Raw genomic sequence first — 17039 nt, forward strand, 5'->3', positions numbered from 1 at the left:
AAAGGGGTCAATTGGTTTAAACAACTTCTTTTCTGAAACTAAGCAATGGATATCACTCACATTTGTGTGGTATCATCCCTAAGGGGTTGCGCCAAAAGTCAATTTCATTTCATGAATTAATGCATTTTTAGGTCATCTGACCCGAAGGGTCAGGATGACCTATAGTCATCATGTTTCGTCCGTCGTCGTGCGCCGTCCGCCGTTCGCCGTCCGCCGTCCGCCGTGCGTAAACTTTTCACATTTCAAACTTCTTCTCAAGTTCCACCAGTGGGATTGAGCTGAAACTTGCCTGAAATGATGCTGGGATGGTCCCGACCAAGTGTTGTTATTTTTCGGGTCAGTCTGAAATCCAAGATGGCCGCCACAGCCGCCATTTTGAAAACACATTTGAAACTTCTTCTCAAGTTCCACTGGTGAGATTGAGCTGAAACTTGCCTGAAATGATCCTGGGATGGTCCCGAGGAAGTGTTGTTATTTTTCAGGTCGGTCAGAAATCCAAGATGGCCGCCATGGCAACCATCTTGAAAAACACATTTTAAACTTCTTTTCCAGTTCCACTGGTGCCATTGAGCTGGAAATTGGTGAGGATGTTAAGGAAGGAGAGCCAACAAAGTGTTGTTATTTTTTGGCCCCATAAAAACTTCGACATGGCAGCCATGGCGGCCATTTTGTAAAATGATTGCGCAATCATGGTTCTTCTAAATAACACCTATTTAAAACTTCTTCTCAAATTCCACCAGTGGGATTCAGCTCTTACTTACCAGAAATGATCCTGAGTTGGTCCTGAGGAAGTGTTGTTATTTTTCGGGTCGGTCAGAAATCCAGGATGGCCGCCATGGCAACCATCTTGAAAAACACATTTTAAACTTCTTCTCCCGTTCCACTGGTGCCATTGAGCTGGAAATTGGTGAGGATGTTAAGGAAGGAGAGCCAACAAAGTGTTGTTATTTTTCGACCCCGTAAAAACTTTGACATGGCAGCCATGGCGGCCATTTTGAAAAGTGATTGCGCAATCATGGTTCTTCTAAACAACACCTATTTAAAACTTCTTCTCAAATTCCATAAGTGGGATTGAGCTGCAACTTGCCTGAAATGATGCTGGGATGGTCCTCACCAAGTGTTGTTATTTTTCGGGTCGGTCAGAAATCCAAGATGGCCGCCATGGCAACCATCTTGAAAAACACATTTTAAACTTCTTCTCCAGTTCCACTGGTGCCATTGAGCTGGAAATTGGTGAGGATGTTAAGGAAGGAAAGCCAACAAAGTGTTGTTATTTTTCGACCCCGTAAAAACTTTGACATGGCAGCCATGGAGGCCATTTTGTAAAGTGATTGCGCAATCATGGTTCTTCTAAACAACACCTATTTAAAACTTCTTCTCAAATTCCATCAGTGGGATTGAGCTGCCACTTGCCTGAAATGATGCTGGGATGGTCTTGACCAAGTGTTGTTATTTTTCGGGTCAGTCCGAAATCCAAGATGGCCGCCATAGCCGCCATTTTGAAAACACATTTTAAATTTCCTCTCAAGTTCCACCAGAGCTGTTGGGCTGAAACTTGCCAGAAATGATCCTGAGATGATCCCGACCAAGTGTTGTTATTTTTCGGGTCTGTCCGAAATCCAAGATGGCCGCCATAGCTGCCATCTTGAAAAACACATTTTAAACTTCTTCTCAAGTTCCACGAGTGCTATTGAGCTGAAACTTGCCTGAAATGATCCTGAGATGATCCCATCCAAGTGTTGTTATTTTTCGGGTCGGTCCGAAATCAAAGATGGCCGCCATAGCCACCATCTTGATAAACATATTTTAAACTTCTTCTCAAGTTCCACCAGTGCTATTGAGCTGAAACTTGCCTGAAATGATCCTGATATGATCCCGACTAAGTGTTGTTATTTTTCGGGTCGGTCCGAAATCCAAGATGGCCGCCATAGCCGCCATCTTGAAAACACATTTTAAACTTCTTCTCAAGTTCCACCAGTGCTGTTGAGCTGAAACTTGCCTGTAATGATTCTGATATGATCCCGACCAAGTGTTGTTATTTTTCGGGTCGGTCCGAAATCCAAGATGGCCGCCATAGCCGCCATCTTGAAAACACATTTTAAACTTCTTCTCAAGTTCCACCAGTGCTGTTGAGCTGAAACTTGCCTGTAATGATTCTGATATGATCCCGACCAAGTGTTGTTATTTTTCGGGTCGGTCAGAAATCCAAGATGGCCACCATAGCCGCCATCTTGAAAAACACATTTTAAACTTCTTCTCAAGTTCCACCAATGCTATTGAGCTGAAACTTGCCTGTAATGATTCTGATATGATCCCGACCAAGTGTTGTTATTTTTCGGGTCGGTCCGAAATCCAAGATGGCCGCCATAGCCGCCATCTTGAAAAACACATTTTAAACTTCTCAAGTTCCACCAATGCTATTGAGCTGAAACTTGCCTGTAATGATTCTGATATGATCCTGACCAAGTGTTGTTATTTTTCGGGTAGGTCCGAAATCCAAGATGGCCGCCATAGCCGCCATCTTGAAAAACACATTTTAAACTTCTTCTCAAGTTCCACCAATGCTGTTGAGCTGAAACTTGCCTGTAATGATTCTGATATGATCCCGACCATGTGTTGTTATTTTTCGGGTCGGTCCGAAATCCAAGATGGCCGCCATAGCGCCATCTTGAAAAACACATTTTAAACTTCTTCTCAAGTTTCACCAGTGCTGTTGGGCTGAAACTTGCCTGAAATGTTCCTGAGATGATCCCGACCAAGTGTTGTTTCTTTTAGATTGGTCTGAAATCCAAGATGGCCGCCATATCCGCCATCTTAAAAAACACATTTTAAATTTCTTCTCCAGTTCCACTGGTGCCATTGAGCTGGAAATTGGTGAGGAAGTTAAGGAAGGAGGGCCAACAAAGTGTTGTTAATTTTTCGGCCTCGTAAAAACTTTGACATGGCAGCAATGGTGGCCATTTTGTAACATGATTGCGCAATCATGGTTTTCCTGAACAACACCTATTTCAAACTTCTTCTCAAATTCCACCGGTGGGATTCAGCTGTAACTTACCAGAAATTATCCTTAGATGGTCCAGACCAAGTGTTATTATTTATTGGGCCGGTCAGAAATCCAAGATGGCCACCATGGCCAACAGTGCCACTATATACTTGCTACAGAGAATGCATACTACAATAATATAAGGGTTTTAATTTAGAGTCAGATGACCGTTAAGGCCCCTGGGCCTCTTGTTTGGCATACCTCACGTACCCATATAAAATGCCTATGAAGTATTGACATAGCAATACCAGTGACAAATATACTTAATCATCATTCTTGTTTCATATATCATGAAATCCAGGTGAGTGATACAGGCCCTCTGGGCCTCTTGTTATTCTCTCCACCATGTACCAGAGGAAGTTTTACAAGTCTTAATGTACAGAGGGAAATTGTCAGTAGGATTGGCACTGTATGGTTTTATTTAAAGAGTTTAAATAAAGTTGTCCGATTCTTGTGTATGAATAGTTGGCTATATCAGTGTTATTATATCCAAACATACACGGAAGAAACAGCAACAGGAGATAGCTAATGTGGTTGCTAACAAGATGGTATCCTAACAGTGGTATTGACCTGTTAACTTGGAATTTTTCTGTTTTCATTTGTCACGAGACTGGAAATTCATATTTACTAGCCTTTTGTTAAGGTTCTTGGGCAATAAGACCCGAAACCGACCGAAATAAGCTTTGGTTCTGTTGGCCTCTTGGCTTTGAAGGGGGTATTGGGGGAGGGGGTTAAGCTTTAATTGGGTTCTCTGGTGGAGGAGGTTGGGGGTAAGCTTTAATTGGGTTCTCTGGTGGAGGAGGTTGGGGGTAAGCTTTAATGTTAAGGTTCTCTGGTGGAGGAGGTTGGGGGTAAGCTTTAATTAGGTTCTCTGGTGGCAGAAATAGAAAGTGGGATAAGCTCCAATTCTGTAAACAACATGACATGAAAAAGAAGAAATTGTCCTGTATCCTGGCTGGGAGCTTTGATAAACTGTAATTGTGTTAACCTATGGGCTGTAAATAGGATCAGCCCTAGTTTTGAGTGGCCACTAAACTGGGAATTGTGATTAGCTTTATAGGCTGTATGACCATCATTGCTGAAAACAGGAATAAGATCTGGCCCTGTGGGTCATAAGGCTAGACGATCATTATAGACTGAAAACTGAGATAGCTATGGTACTATGGTCCTGCCAGGTTGAAAACTATGATAAGCCTTGGTACAATCACTATGATCTTTCTAGATCGAAAATTTGGATTAGCTTTAGTTCTATGGTCCAAGGCTGAAAACTGGGATAAGCTCTGGTTCTATGGTCCTAGGCTGAAAACTGGAATTAGCTCTGGTTCTATGGTCCAAGGCTGAAAACTGGGATTACCTTTAGTTCTATGGTCCTAGGCTGAAAACTGGGATTAGCTTTAGTTCTATGGTCCAAGGCTGAAAACTGGGATTAGCTTTAGTTCTATGGTCCAAGGCTGAAAACTGGGATTACCTTTAGTTCTATGGTCCAAGGCTGAAAACTGGGATTACCTTTAGTTCTATGGTCCTAGACTGAAAACTGGAATTAGCTCTGGTTCTATGGTCCTAGACTGAAACTGGAATTAGCTTTGGTTCTATGGTCTTGTGCTGAAAACTGGAATTAGCTCTGGTTCTATGGTCCAAGGCTGAAAAGTGGGATAAGCTTTAGTTCTATGGTCCTATGCTGAAAACTGGACTAGCTTTAATTCTATGGTCCTATGCTGAAAACTGGAATTAGCTTTGATTATATGGTCCTATGCTGAAAACTGGGACTAGCTTTGATTCTATGGTCTTGTGCTGAAAACTGGACTAGCTTTGGTTTTATGGTCCAAGGCTGAAAACTGGGATTACCTTTAGTTCTATGGTCCTGGGCTGAAAACTTGAATTAGCTTTGGTTCTATGGTCCTAGGCTGAACATTGGGATTAGCTTTAATTCTATGGTCCTGGGCTGAAAACTGGAATTAGCTCTGGTTCTATGGTCATTGGCTGAAAACTTGGATCAGCTCTGGTTCTATGGTCCAAGGCTGAAAACTGGGATTACCTTTAGTTCTATGGTCCTGGGCTGAAAACTGGAATTAGCTCTGGTTCTATGGTCCTTGGCTGAAAACTGGGATTACCTTTAGTTCTATGGTCCTGGGCTAAAAACTGGGACTAGCTTTGGTTCTACGATCCTAGACTGAAAACTGGAATTAGATCTGGTTCTATGGTCCAAGGCTAAAAACTGGAATTAGCTCTGGTTCTATGGTCCTATGCTGAAAACTGGGACTAGCTTTGATTATATGGTCCTATGCTGAAAACTGGGACTAGCTTTGATTCTATGGTCCTATGCTGAAAACTGGAATAACCTCTGATTCTATGGTCTTGTGCTGAAAACTGGACTAGCTTTGGTTCTATGGTCCAAGGCTGAAAACTGAGATTAGCTTTAGTTCTATGGTCCAAGGCTGAAAACTGGGATTACCTTTAGTTCTATGGTCCTAGGCTGAAAACTGGGATTAGCTTTGATGATATGGTCCTATGCTGAAAATTGGGACTAGCTTTGATTCTATGGTCCTATGCTAAAAACTGGGACTAGCTTTGATTCTATGGTCCTATGCTGAAAACTGGAATAAGCTCTGGTTCTATGGTCTTGTGCTGAAAACTGGGCTAGCTTTGGTTCTATGGTCCAAGGCTGAAAACTGGGATTAGCTTTAGTTCTATGGTTCAAGGCTGAAAACTGGGATTACTTTTAGTTCTATGGACCTAGACTGAAAACTGGAATTAGCTCTGGTTCTATGGTCCAAGGCTGAAAACTGAGATTAGCTTTAGTTCTATGGTCCAAGGCTGAAAACTGGGATTAGCTTTAGTTCTATGGTCCTAGGCTGAAAACTGGGATTACCTTTAGTTCTATGGTCCTAGACTGAAAACTGGAATTAGCTCTGGTTCTATGGTCCTAGGCTGAAAACTGGGATTAGCTTTAGTTCTATGGTCCTAGACTGAAAACTGGGATTAGCTCTGGTTCTATGGTCCAAGGCTGAAAACTGGGATTACCTTTAGTTCTATGGTCCTGGGCTGAAAACTGGAATTAGCTCTGGTTCTATGGTCCTTGGTTGAAAACTGGGATTACCTTTAGTTCTATGGTCCAAGGCTAAAAACTGGGATAAGCTTTGGTTCTATGATCCTAGACTGAAAACTGGAACTAGCTCTGGTTCTATGGTCCTATGCTGAAAACTGGGACTAGCTTTGATTATATGGTCCTATGCTGAAAACTCGGACTAGCTTTGATTCTATGGTCCTATGCTGAAAACTGGAATAAGCTCTGGTTCTATGGTCTTGTGCTGAAAACTGGACTAGCTTTGGTTCTATGGTCCAAGGCTGAAAACTGAGATTAGCTTTAGTTCTATGGTCCAAGGCTGAAAACTGGGATTAGCTTTAGTTCTATGGTCCTAGGCTGAAAACTGGGATTAGCTTTAATTCTATGGTCCTGGGCTGAAAACTGGAATTAGCTCTGGTTCTATGGTCCTTGGCTGAAAACTTGGATAAGCTCTGGTTCTATGGTCCAAGGCTGAAAACTGGGATTACCTTTAGTTCTAAGGTCCAAGGCTGAAAACTGGAATTAGCTCTGGTTCTATGGTCCTTGGCTGAAAACTTGGATAAGCTCTGGTTCTATGGTCCAAGGCTGAAAACTGGGATTACCTTTAGTTCTATGGTCCTGGGCTGAAAACTGGAATTAGCTCTGGTTCTATGGTCCTTGGTTGAAAACTGGGATTACCTTTAGTTCTATGGTCCAAGGCTAAAAACTGGGATAAGCTTTGGTTCTATGATCCTAGACTGAAAACTGGAATTAGCTCTGGTTCTATGGTCCAAGGCTGAAAACTGGAATTAGCTCTGGTTCTATGGTCCTATGCTGAAAACTGGGACTAGCTTTGATTATATGGTCCTATGCTGAAAACTCGGACTAGCTTTGATTCTATGGTCCTATGCTGAAAACTGGAATAAGCTCTGGTTCTATGGTCTTGTGCTGAAAACTGGACTAGCTTTGGTTCTATGGTCCAAGGCTGAAAACTGGGATTAGCTTTAGTTCTATGGTCCAAGGCTGAAAACTGGGATTAGCTTTGGTTCTATGGTCCTAGGCTGAAAACTGGGATTAGCTTTAGTTCTATGGTCCAAGGCTGAAAACTGGAATTAGCTCTGGTTCTATGGTCCTTGGCTGAAAACTGGGATTAGCTCTGGTTCTATGGTCCAAGGCTGAAAACTGGGATTACCTTTAGTTCTATGGTCCAAGGCTGAAAACTGGAATTAGCTCTGGTTCTATGGTCCTTGGCTGAAAACTTGGATAAGCTCTGGTTCTATGGTCTAAGGCTGAAAACTGGGATTACCTTTAGTTCTATGGTCCTGGGCTGAAAACTGGAATTAGCTCTGGTTCTATGGTCCTTGGCTGAAAACAGGGATTACCTTTAGTTCTATGGTCCAAGGCTAAAAACTGGGACTAGCTTTGGTTCTATGATCCTAGACTGAAAACTGGAATTAGCTCTGGTTCTATGGTCCAAGGCTGAAAACTGGAATTAGCTCTGGTTCTATGGTCCTATGCTGAAAACTGGGACTAGCTTTGATTATATGGTCCTATGCTGAAAACTGGGACTAGCTTTGATTCTATGGTCCAAGGCTAAAAACTGGGATTAGCTTTGGTTCTATGGTCCTAGACTGAAAACTGGAATTAGCTCTGGTTCTATGGTCCAAGGCTGAAAACTGGAATTAGCTCTGGTTCTATGGTCCTATGCTGAAAACTGGGACTAGCTTTGATTATATGGTCCTATGCTGAAAACTCAGACTAGCTTTGATTCTATGGTCCTATGCTGAAAACTGGAATAAGCTCTGGTTCTATGGTCTTGTGCTGAAAACTGGGCTAGCTTTGGTTCTATGGTCCAAGGCTGAAAACTGGGATTAGCTTTAGTTCTATGGTTCAAGGCTGAAAACTGGGATTACTTTTAGTTCTATGGACCTAGACTGAAAACTGGAATTAGCTCTGGTTCTATGGTCCAAGGCTGAAAACTGGAATTAGCTCTGGTTCTATGGTCCTATGCTGAAAACTGGGACTAGCTTTGATTATATGGTCCTATGCTGAAAACTCGGACTAGCTTTGATTCTATGGTCCTATGCTGAAAACTGGAATAAGCTCTGGTTCTATGGTCTTGTGCTGAAAAACTGGACTAGCTTTGGTTCTATGGTCCAAGGCTGAAAACTGAGATTAGCTTTAGTTCTATGGTCCAAGGCTGAAAACTGGGATTAGCTTTAGTTCTATGGTCCTAGGCTGAAAACTGGGATTAGCTTTAGTTCTATGGTCCTGGGCTGAAAACTGGAATTAGCTCTGGTTCTATGGTCCAAGGCTGAAAACTTGGATAAGCTCTGGTTCTATGGTCCAAGGCTGAAAACTGGGATTAGCTCTGGTTCTTTGGTCCAAGGCTGAAAACTGGAATTAGCTCTGGTTCTATGGTCCTTGGCTGAAAACTTGGATAAGCTCTGGTTCTATGGTCCAAGGCTGAAAACTGGGATTACCTTTAGTTCTATGGTCCTAGGCTGAAAACTGGAATTAGCTCTAGTTCTATGGTCCTGGGCTGAAAACTGGAATTAGCTTTAGTTATATGGTCCAAGGCTAAAAACTGGGATGAACTTTGGTTCTATGATCCTAGACTGAAAACTGGAATTAGCTCTGGTTCTATGGTCCAAGGCTGAAAACTGGAATTAGCTCTGGTTCTATGGTCCATAGCTGAAAACTGGGATTAGCTTTGGTTCTATGGTCCTATGCTGAAAACTCGGACTAGCTTTGATTCTATGGTCCTATGCTGAAAACTGGAATAAGCTCTGGTTCTATGGTCTTGTGCTGAAAACTGGACTAGCTTTGGTTCTATGGTCCAAGGCTGAAAACTGAGATTAGCTTTAGTTCTATGGTCCAAGGCTGAAAACTGGGATTAGCTTTAGTTCTATGGTCCTAGGCTGAAAACTGGGATTAGCTTTAGTTCTATGGTCCTGGGCTGAAAACTGGAATTAGCTCTGGTTCTATGGTCCTTGGCTGAAAACTTGGATAAGCTCTGGTTCTATGGTCCAAGGCTGAAAACTGGGATTACCTTTAGTTCTAAGGTCCAAGGCTGAAAACTGGAATTAGCTCTGGTTCTATGGTCCTTGGCTGAAAACTTGGATAAGCTCTGGTTCTATGGTCTAAGGCTGAAAACTGGGATTACCTTTAGTTCTATGGTCCTGGGCTGAAAACTGGAATTAGCTCTGGTTCTATGGTCCTTGGCTGAAAACAGGGATTACCTTTAGTTCTATGGTCCAAGGCTAAAAACTGGGACTAGCTTTGGTTCTATGATCCTAGACTGAAAACTGGAATTAGCTCTGGTTCTATGGTCCAAGGCTGAAAACTGGAATTAGCTCTGGTTCTATGGTCCTATGCTGAAAACTGGGACTAGCTTTGATTATATGGTCCTATGCTGAAAACTGGGACTAGCTTTGATTCTATGGTCCAAGGCTAAAAACTGGGATAAGCTTTGGTTCTATGATCCTAGACTGAAAACTGGAATTAGCTCTGGTTCTATGGTCCAAGGCTGAAAACTGGAATTAGCTCTGGTTCTATGGTCCTATGCTGAAAACTGGGACTAGCTTTGATTATATGGTCCTATGCTGAAAACTCAGACTAGCTTTGATTCTATGGTCCTATGCTGAAAACTGGAATAAGCTCTGGTTCTATGGTCTTGTGCTGAAAACTGGGCTAGCTTTGGTTCTATGGTCCAAGGCTGAAAACTGGGATTAGCTTTAGTTCTATGGTTCAAGGCTGAAAACTGGGATTACTTTTAGTTCTATGGACCTAGACTGAAAACTGGAATTAGCTCTGGTTCTATGGTCCAAGGCTGAAAACTGGAATTAGCTCTGGTTCTATGGTCCTATGCTGAAAACTGGGACTAGCTTTGATTATATGGTCCTATGCTGAAAACTCGGACTAGCTTTGATTCTATGGTCCTATGCTGAAAACTGGAATAAGCTCTGGTTCTATGGTCTTGTGCTGAAAACTGGACTAGCTTTGGTTCTATGGTCCAAGGCTGAAAACTGAGATTAGCTTTAGTTCTATGGTCCTAGGCTGAAAACTGGGATTAGCTTTAATTCTATGGTCCTGGGCTGAAAACTGGAATTAGCTCTGGTTCTATGGTCCTTGGCTGAAAACTTGGATAAGCTCTGGTTCTATGGTCCAAGGCTGAAAAACTGGGATTACCTTTAGTTCTAAGGTCCAAGGCTGAAAACTGGAATTAGCTCTGGTTCTATGGTCCTTGGCTGAAAACTGGGATTAGCTCTGGTTCTATGGTCCAAGGCTGAAAACTGGGATTACCTTTAGTTCTATGGTCCTGGACTGAAAACTGGAAATTAGCTCTGGTTCTATGGTCCTTGGTTGAAAACTGGGATTACCTTTAGTTATATGGTCTAAGGCTAAAAACTGGGATAAGCTTTGGTTCTATGATCCTAGACTGAAAACTGGAATTAGCTCTGGTTCTATGGTCCAAGGCTGAAAACTGGAATTAGCTCTGGTTCTATGGTCCTATGCTGAAAACTGGGACTAGCTTTGATTATATGGTCCTATGCTGAAAACTGGGACTAGCTTTGATTCTATGGTCCTATGCTGAAAACTGGAATAAGCTCTGGTTCTATGGTCTTGTGCTGAAAACTGGAATTAGCTTTGGTTCTATGGTCCAAGGCTGAAAACTGGGATTAGCTTTAGTTCTATGGTCCAAGGCTGAAAACTGGGATTAGCTTTAGTTCTATGGTCCTAGGCTGAAAACTGGGATTAGCTTTAGTTCTATGGTCCTGGGCTGAAAACTGGAATTAGCTCTGGTTCTATGGTCCTTGGCTGAAAACTTGGATAAGTTCTGGTTCTATGGTCCAAGGCTGAAAACTGGGATTACCTTTAGTTCTAAGGTCCAAGGCTGAAAACTGGAATTAGCTCTGGTTCTATGGTCCTTGGCTGAAAACTTGGATAAGCTCTGGTTCTATGGTCTAAGGCTGAAAACTGGGATTACCTTTAGTTCTATGGTCCTGGGCTGAAAACTGGAATTAGCTCTGGTTCTATGGTCCTTGGCTGAAAACAGGGATTACCTTTAGTTCTATGGTCCAAGGCTAAAACTGGGACTAGCTTTGGTTCTATGATCCTAGACTGAAAACTGGAATTAGCTCTGGTTCTATGGTCCAAGGCTAAAAACTGGAATTAGCTCTGGTTCTATGGTCCTATGCTGAAAACTGGGACTAGCTTTGATTATATGGTCCTATGCTGAAAACTGGGACTAGCTTTGATTCTATGGTCCAAGGCTAAAAACTGGGATAAGCTTTGGTTCTATGATCCTAGACTGAAAACTGGAATTAGCTCTGGTTCTATGGTCCAAGGCTGAAAACTGGAATTAGCTCTGGTTCTATGGTCCTATGCTGAAAACTGGGACTAGCTTTGATTATATGGTCCTATGCTGAAAACTCAGACTAGCTTTGATTCTATGGTCCTATGCTGAAAACTGGAATAAGCTCTGGTTCTATGGTCTTGTGCTGAAAACTGGGCTAGCTTTGGTTCTATGGTCCAAGGCTGAAAACTGGGATTAGCTTTAGTTCTATGGTTCAAGGCTGAAAACTGGGATTACTTTTAGTTCTATGGACCTAGACTGAAAACTGGAATTAGCTCTGGTTCTATGGTCCAAGGCTGAAAACTGGAATTAGCTCTGGTTCTATGGTCCTATGCTGAAAACTGGGACTAGCTTTGATTATATGGTCCTATGCTGAAAACTCGGACTAGCTTTGATTCTATGGTCCTATGCTGAAAACTGGAATAAGCTCTGGTTCTATGGTCTTGTGCTGAAAACTGGACTAGCTTTGGTTCTATGGTCCAAGGCTGAAAACTGAGATTAGCTTTAGTTCTATGGTCCTAGGCTGAAAACTGGGATTAGCTTTAATTCTATGGTCCTGGGCTGAAAACTGGAATTAGCTCTGGTTCTATGGTCCTTGGCTGAAAACTTGGATAAGCTCTGGTTCTATGGTCCAAGGCTGAAAAACTGGGATTACCTTTAGTTCTAAGGTCCAAGGCTGAAAACTGGAATTAGCTCTGGTTCTATGGTCCTTGGCTGAAAACTTGGATAAGCTCTGGTTCTATGGTCCAAGGCTGAAAACTGGGATTACCTTTAGTTCTATGGTCCTGGGCTGAAAACTGGAATTAGCTCTGGTTCTATGGTCCTTGGTTGAAAACTGGGATTACCTTTAGTTCTATGGTCCAAGGCTAAAAACTGGGATAAGCTTTGGTTCTATGATCCTAGACTGAAAACTGGAATTAGCTCTGGTTCTATGGTCCAAGGCTGAAAACTGGAATTAGCTCTGGTTCTATGGTCCTATGCTGAAAACTGGGACTAGCTTTGATTATATGGTCCTATGCTGAAAACTCGGACTAGCTTTGATTCTATGGTCCTATGCTGAAAACTGGAATAAGCTCTGGTTCTATGGTCTTGTGCTGAAAACTGGACTAGCTTTGGTTCTATGGTCCAAGGCTGAAAACTGAGATTAGCTTTAGTTCTATGGTCCAAGGCTGAAAACTGGGATTAGCTTTAGTTCTATGGTCCTAGGCTGAAAACTGGGATTAGCTTTAATTCTATGGTCCTGGGCTGAAAACTGGAATTAGCTCTGGTTCTATGGTCCTTGGCTGAAAACTTGGATAAGCTCTGGTTCTATGGTCCAAGGCTGAAAACTGGGATTACCTTTAGTTCTAAGGTCCAAGGCTGAAAACTGGAATTAGCTCTGGTTCTATGGTCCTTGGCTGAAAACTTGGATAAGCTCTGGTTCTATGGTCTAAGGCTGAAAACTGGGATTACCTTTAGTTCTATGGTCCTGGGCTGAAAACTGGAATTAGCTCTGGTTCTATGGTCCTTGGCTGAAAACAGGGATTACCTTTAGTTCTATGGTCCAAGGCTAAAAACTGGGACTAGCTTTGGTTCTATGATCCTAGACTGAAAACTGGAATTAGCTCTGGTTCTATGGTCCAAGGCTAAAAACTGGAATTAGCTCTGGTTCTATGGTCCTATGCTGAAAACTGGGACTAGCTTTGATTATATGGTCCTATGCTGAAAACTGGGACTAGCTTTGATTCTATGGTAGCACACCACAGTAAGACAGCCTGGCCATGGGCAATTTTTTTGTTAAGCAAATAACTCCTGTATTATGATATGCATAAAAAATGAAAAAATAAATGTACACTATAATTGGTATATTCAGTATGAAGTAGTACATACAGGCTTCACATTTATTAAAACAAAAATCAATAAATTGGTTCCGGATTTTAAATATCCGGATTTTCCGAACGTGTGTTTACACGGGAAATTTAGTTTTGCCTACAGCGCAAAATGGAAGCCCACAGATAAGGTAAGATAGCGGAAAAACTTAATTTACAACATATGTCCAAACAAGATTAATTCTGTCTTTGGGATAGAGATATTTAATTTTAAATAGGTTTCAGAAAAAAAATTGTGTAGAGAATTGTGCCATTTTGGGTCAAATATCATAATATTTTGCAATTTTTGAGAATTTTTTAAGCTGTTACCATGGTATTCACAGCTCCAAATTTCACAGAAAATATCAGTTTACTTATCCTTCAGAGCTCTATTAAAATTGCAAATGTTGTACAGATTTCAAATATATATACTTTATTAGAGGTTATATGTAAGGTTAACTGGCAATGTTTACATATCTAAAACATGTGCCATATTTTTCAGAATTTGGCATTTTTACTGTACACTGCTACCTTATAAGGGCTGAAAAATGTTATTTTTTGGAAATTGTGCTTAATTATGCTTGATTAAGCTTCATTTTAATTCATTATTGCTCAAAAATGCATAAAAACAATCTAAAACTTGTTTATTATCTGGCTTGTCATATTAGAGGAATCAAGGGAGGTAACTCGCATATCAACCCATTTTAAGGGGGGGTTAATTAAGCATAATGTTAATGAGTCAGTGTAAATTGAAAAGATATTCTATGTTTTATAACAAACCCAAAATAACTTATTGGGTATCTAACAAACCATATAGACTGAATTCTGGTTTGTTTTACCTGATTTATTACCCCGTATCCATGGAAACTATTACAGTAAGTGTTATTTTTTGAAATATTTGGTGAAACCATTATTTTCAGTTTATTTATACAATGGTAAGCATGTAATTTCAATTGATTGAGTGTACGGTTGATACAATATTGTCAATTATTGTCATTTCCTTCGGTAAAGCAGAAAAAATAGCATTTTCCGCATAAAATGGGATCAGCGGACACTTTCATATGATCATTGGTACATATCTGAATTACCGGGTTGGAAACAGATGACTGTGATGTCATAGGCATGACATTTTGAAATCTTGGATGTCATGTCATGATTTATCAGTTAGAATATTGCAAGTGTTGCTAAGCTGAGGTTTGGAAAGAAATTTGGTCATTTATTATGACACCATTGAGTATTTATGACGTCATAGATACCATCTGATGACGTCATAGTTACTGATGACGTCATGGTAACTATGACGTCATATTACAAGGCTAAATTTGATAGTTGTATAGTATTTTTTGCTTGATTACATGCACAGAGACTCAAAGTACCACATTCAACTCAAAACACAACTTTATTCAAGAGATATACAGAATTATGGGAGTTTTCATCTTTAAAATTACCTCCCCTTATTACTGGATTGGGAGAAAAAGTTGTCAAAATACACCTCTCAGGGAAATCAGCAATACTCAGTGACTATTAAAGATACACAGTAACCCGATATGTCATTTTGTTCGTCGGAACACATTCTAGACATTCATGGGGATTTTAGTAAAATTAGAATTTAAAAAAGTGATGTATAAGGTAGCACACCACAGTAAGACAGCCTGGCCATGGGCAATTTTTTTGTTAAGCAAATAACTCCTGTATTATGATATGCATAAAAAATGAAAAAATAAATGTACACTATAATTGGTATATTCAGTATGAAGTAGTACATACAGGCTTCACATTTATTAAAACAAAAATCAATAAATTGGTTCCGGATTTTAAATATCCGGATTTTCCGAACGTGTGTTTACACGGGAAATTTAGTTTTGCCTACAGCGCAAAATGGAAGCCCACAGATAAGGTAAGATAGCGGAAAAACTTAATTTACAACATATGTCCAAACAAGATTAATTCTGTCTTTGGGATAGAGATATTTAATTTTAAATAGGTTTCAGAAAAAAAATTGTGTAGAGAATTGTGCCATTTTGGGTCAAATATCATAATATTTTGCAATTTTTGAGAATTTTTTAAGCTGTTACCATGGTATTCACAGCTCCAAATTTCACAGAAAATATCAGTTTACTTATCCTTCAGAGCTCTATTAAAATTGCAAATGTTGTACAGATTTCAAATATATATACTTTATTAGAGGTTATATGTAAGGTTAACTGGCAATGTTTACATATCTAAAACATGTGCCATATTTTTCAGAATTTGGCATTTTTACTGTACACTGCTACCTATGGTCCAAGGCTAAAAACTGGGATAAGCTTTGGTTCTATGATCCTAGACTGAAAACTGGAATTAGCTCTGGTTCTATGGTCCAAGGCTGAAAACTGGAATTAGCTCTGGTTCTATGGTCTTGTGCTGAAAACTGGGCTAGCTTTGGTTCTATGGTCCAAGGCTGAAAACTGGGATTAGCTTTAGTTCTATGGTTCAAGGCTGAAAACTGGGATTACTTTTAGTTCTATGGACCTAGACTGAAAACTGGAATTAGCTCTGGTTCTATGGTCCTAGAATGAAAACTGGAATTAGCTTTGGTTCTATGGTCCTAGGCTGAAAACTGGGATTACCTTTAGTTCTATGGTCCTAGACCGAAAACTGGAATTAGCTCTGGTTCTATGGTCCAAGGCTGAAAACTGGGATTAGCTTTGATTCTATGGCCCAAGGCTGAAAACTGGGATTACCTTTAGTTCTATGGTCCTAGACTGAAAACTGGAATTACCTTTAGTTCTATGGTCCTGGGCTGAAAACTGGAATTAGCTCTGGTTCTATGGTCCTGGGCTGAAAACTGGGATTACCTTTAGTTCTATGGTCCAAGGCTAAAAACTGGGATAAGCTTTGGTTCTATGATCCTAGACTGAAAACTGGAATTAGCTCTGGTTCTATGGTCCAAGGCTGAAAACTGGAATTAGCTCTGGTTCTATGGTCCTATGCTGAAAACTGGGACTAGCTTTAATTATATGGTCCTATGCTGAAAACTCAGACTAGCTTTGATTCTATGGTCCTATGCTGAAAACTGGAATAACCTCTGATTCTATGGTCTTGTGCTGAAAACTGGACTAGCTTTGGTTCTATGGTCCAAGGCTGAAAACTGAGATTAGCTTTAGTTCTATGGTCCAAGGCTGAAAACTGGGATTACCTTTAGTTCTATGGTCCTAGGCTGAAAACTGGGATTAGCTTTGATGATATGGTCCTATGCTGAAAATTGGGACTAGCTTTGATTCTATGGCCCTATGCTGAAAACTGGGACTAGCTTTGATTCTATGGTCCTATGCTGAAAACTGGAATAAGCTCTGGTTCTATGGTCTTGTGCTGAAAACTGGACTAGCTTTGGTTCTATGGTCCAAGGCTGAAAACTGGGATTACCTTTAGTTCTAAGGTCCAAGGCTGAAAACTGGAATTAGCTCTGGTTCTATGGTCCTTGGCTGAAAACTTGGATAAGCTCTGGTTCTATGGTCCAAGGCTGAAAACTGGGATTACCTTTAGTTCTATGGTCCTGGGCTGAAAACTGGAATTAGCTCTGGTTCTATGGTCCTTGGTTGAAAACTGGGATTACCTTTAGTTCTATGGTCCAAGACTAAAAACTGGGATAAGCTTTGGTTCTATGATCCTAGACTGAAAACTGGAATTAGCTCTGGTTCTATGGTCCAAGGCTGAAAACTGGAATTAGCTCTGGTTCTATGGTCCTATGCTGAAAACTGGGACTAG

This window comes from Pecten maximus, chromosome 7, assembly GCF_902652985.1.
Source record: "Pecten maximus chromosome 7, xPecMax1.1, whole genome shotgun sequence".
In the NCBI taxonomy this organism is placed as follows: Eukaryota; Metazoa; Mollusca; class Bivalvia; order Pectinida; family Pectinidae; genus Pecten; species Pecten maximus.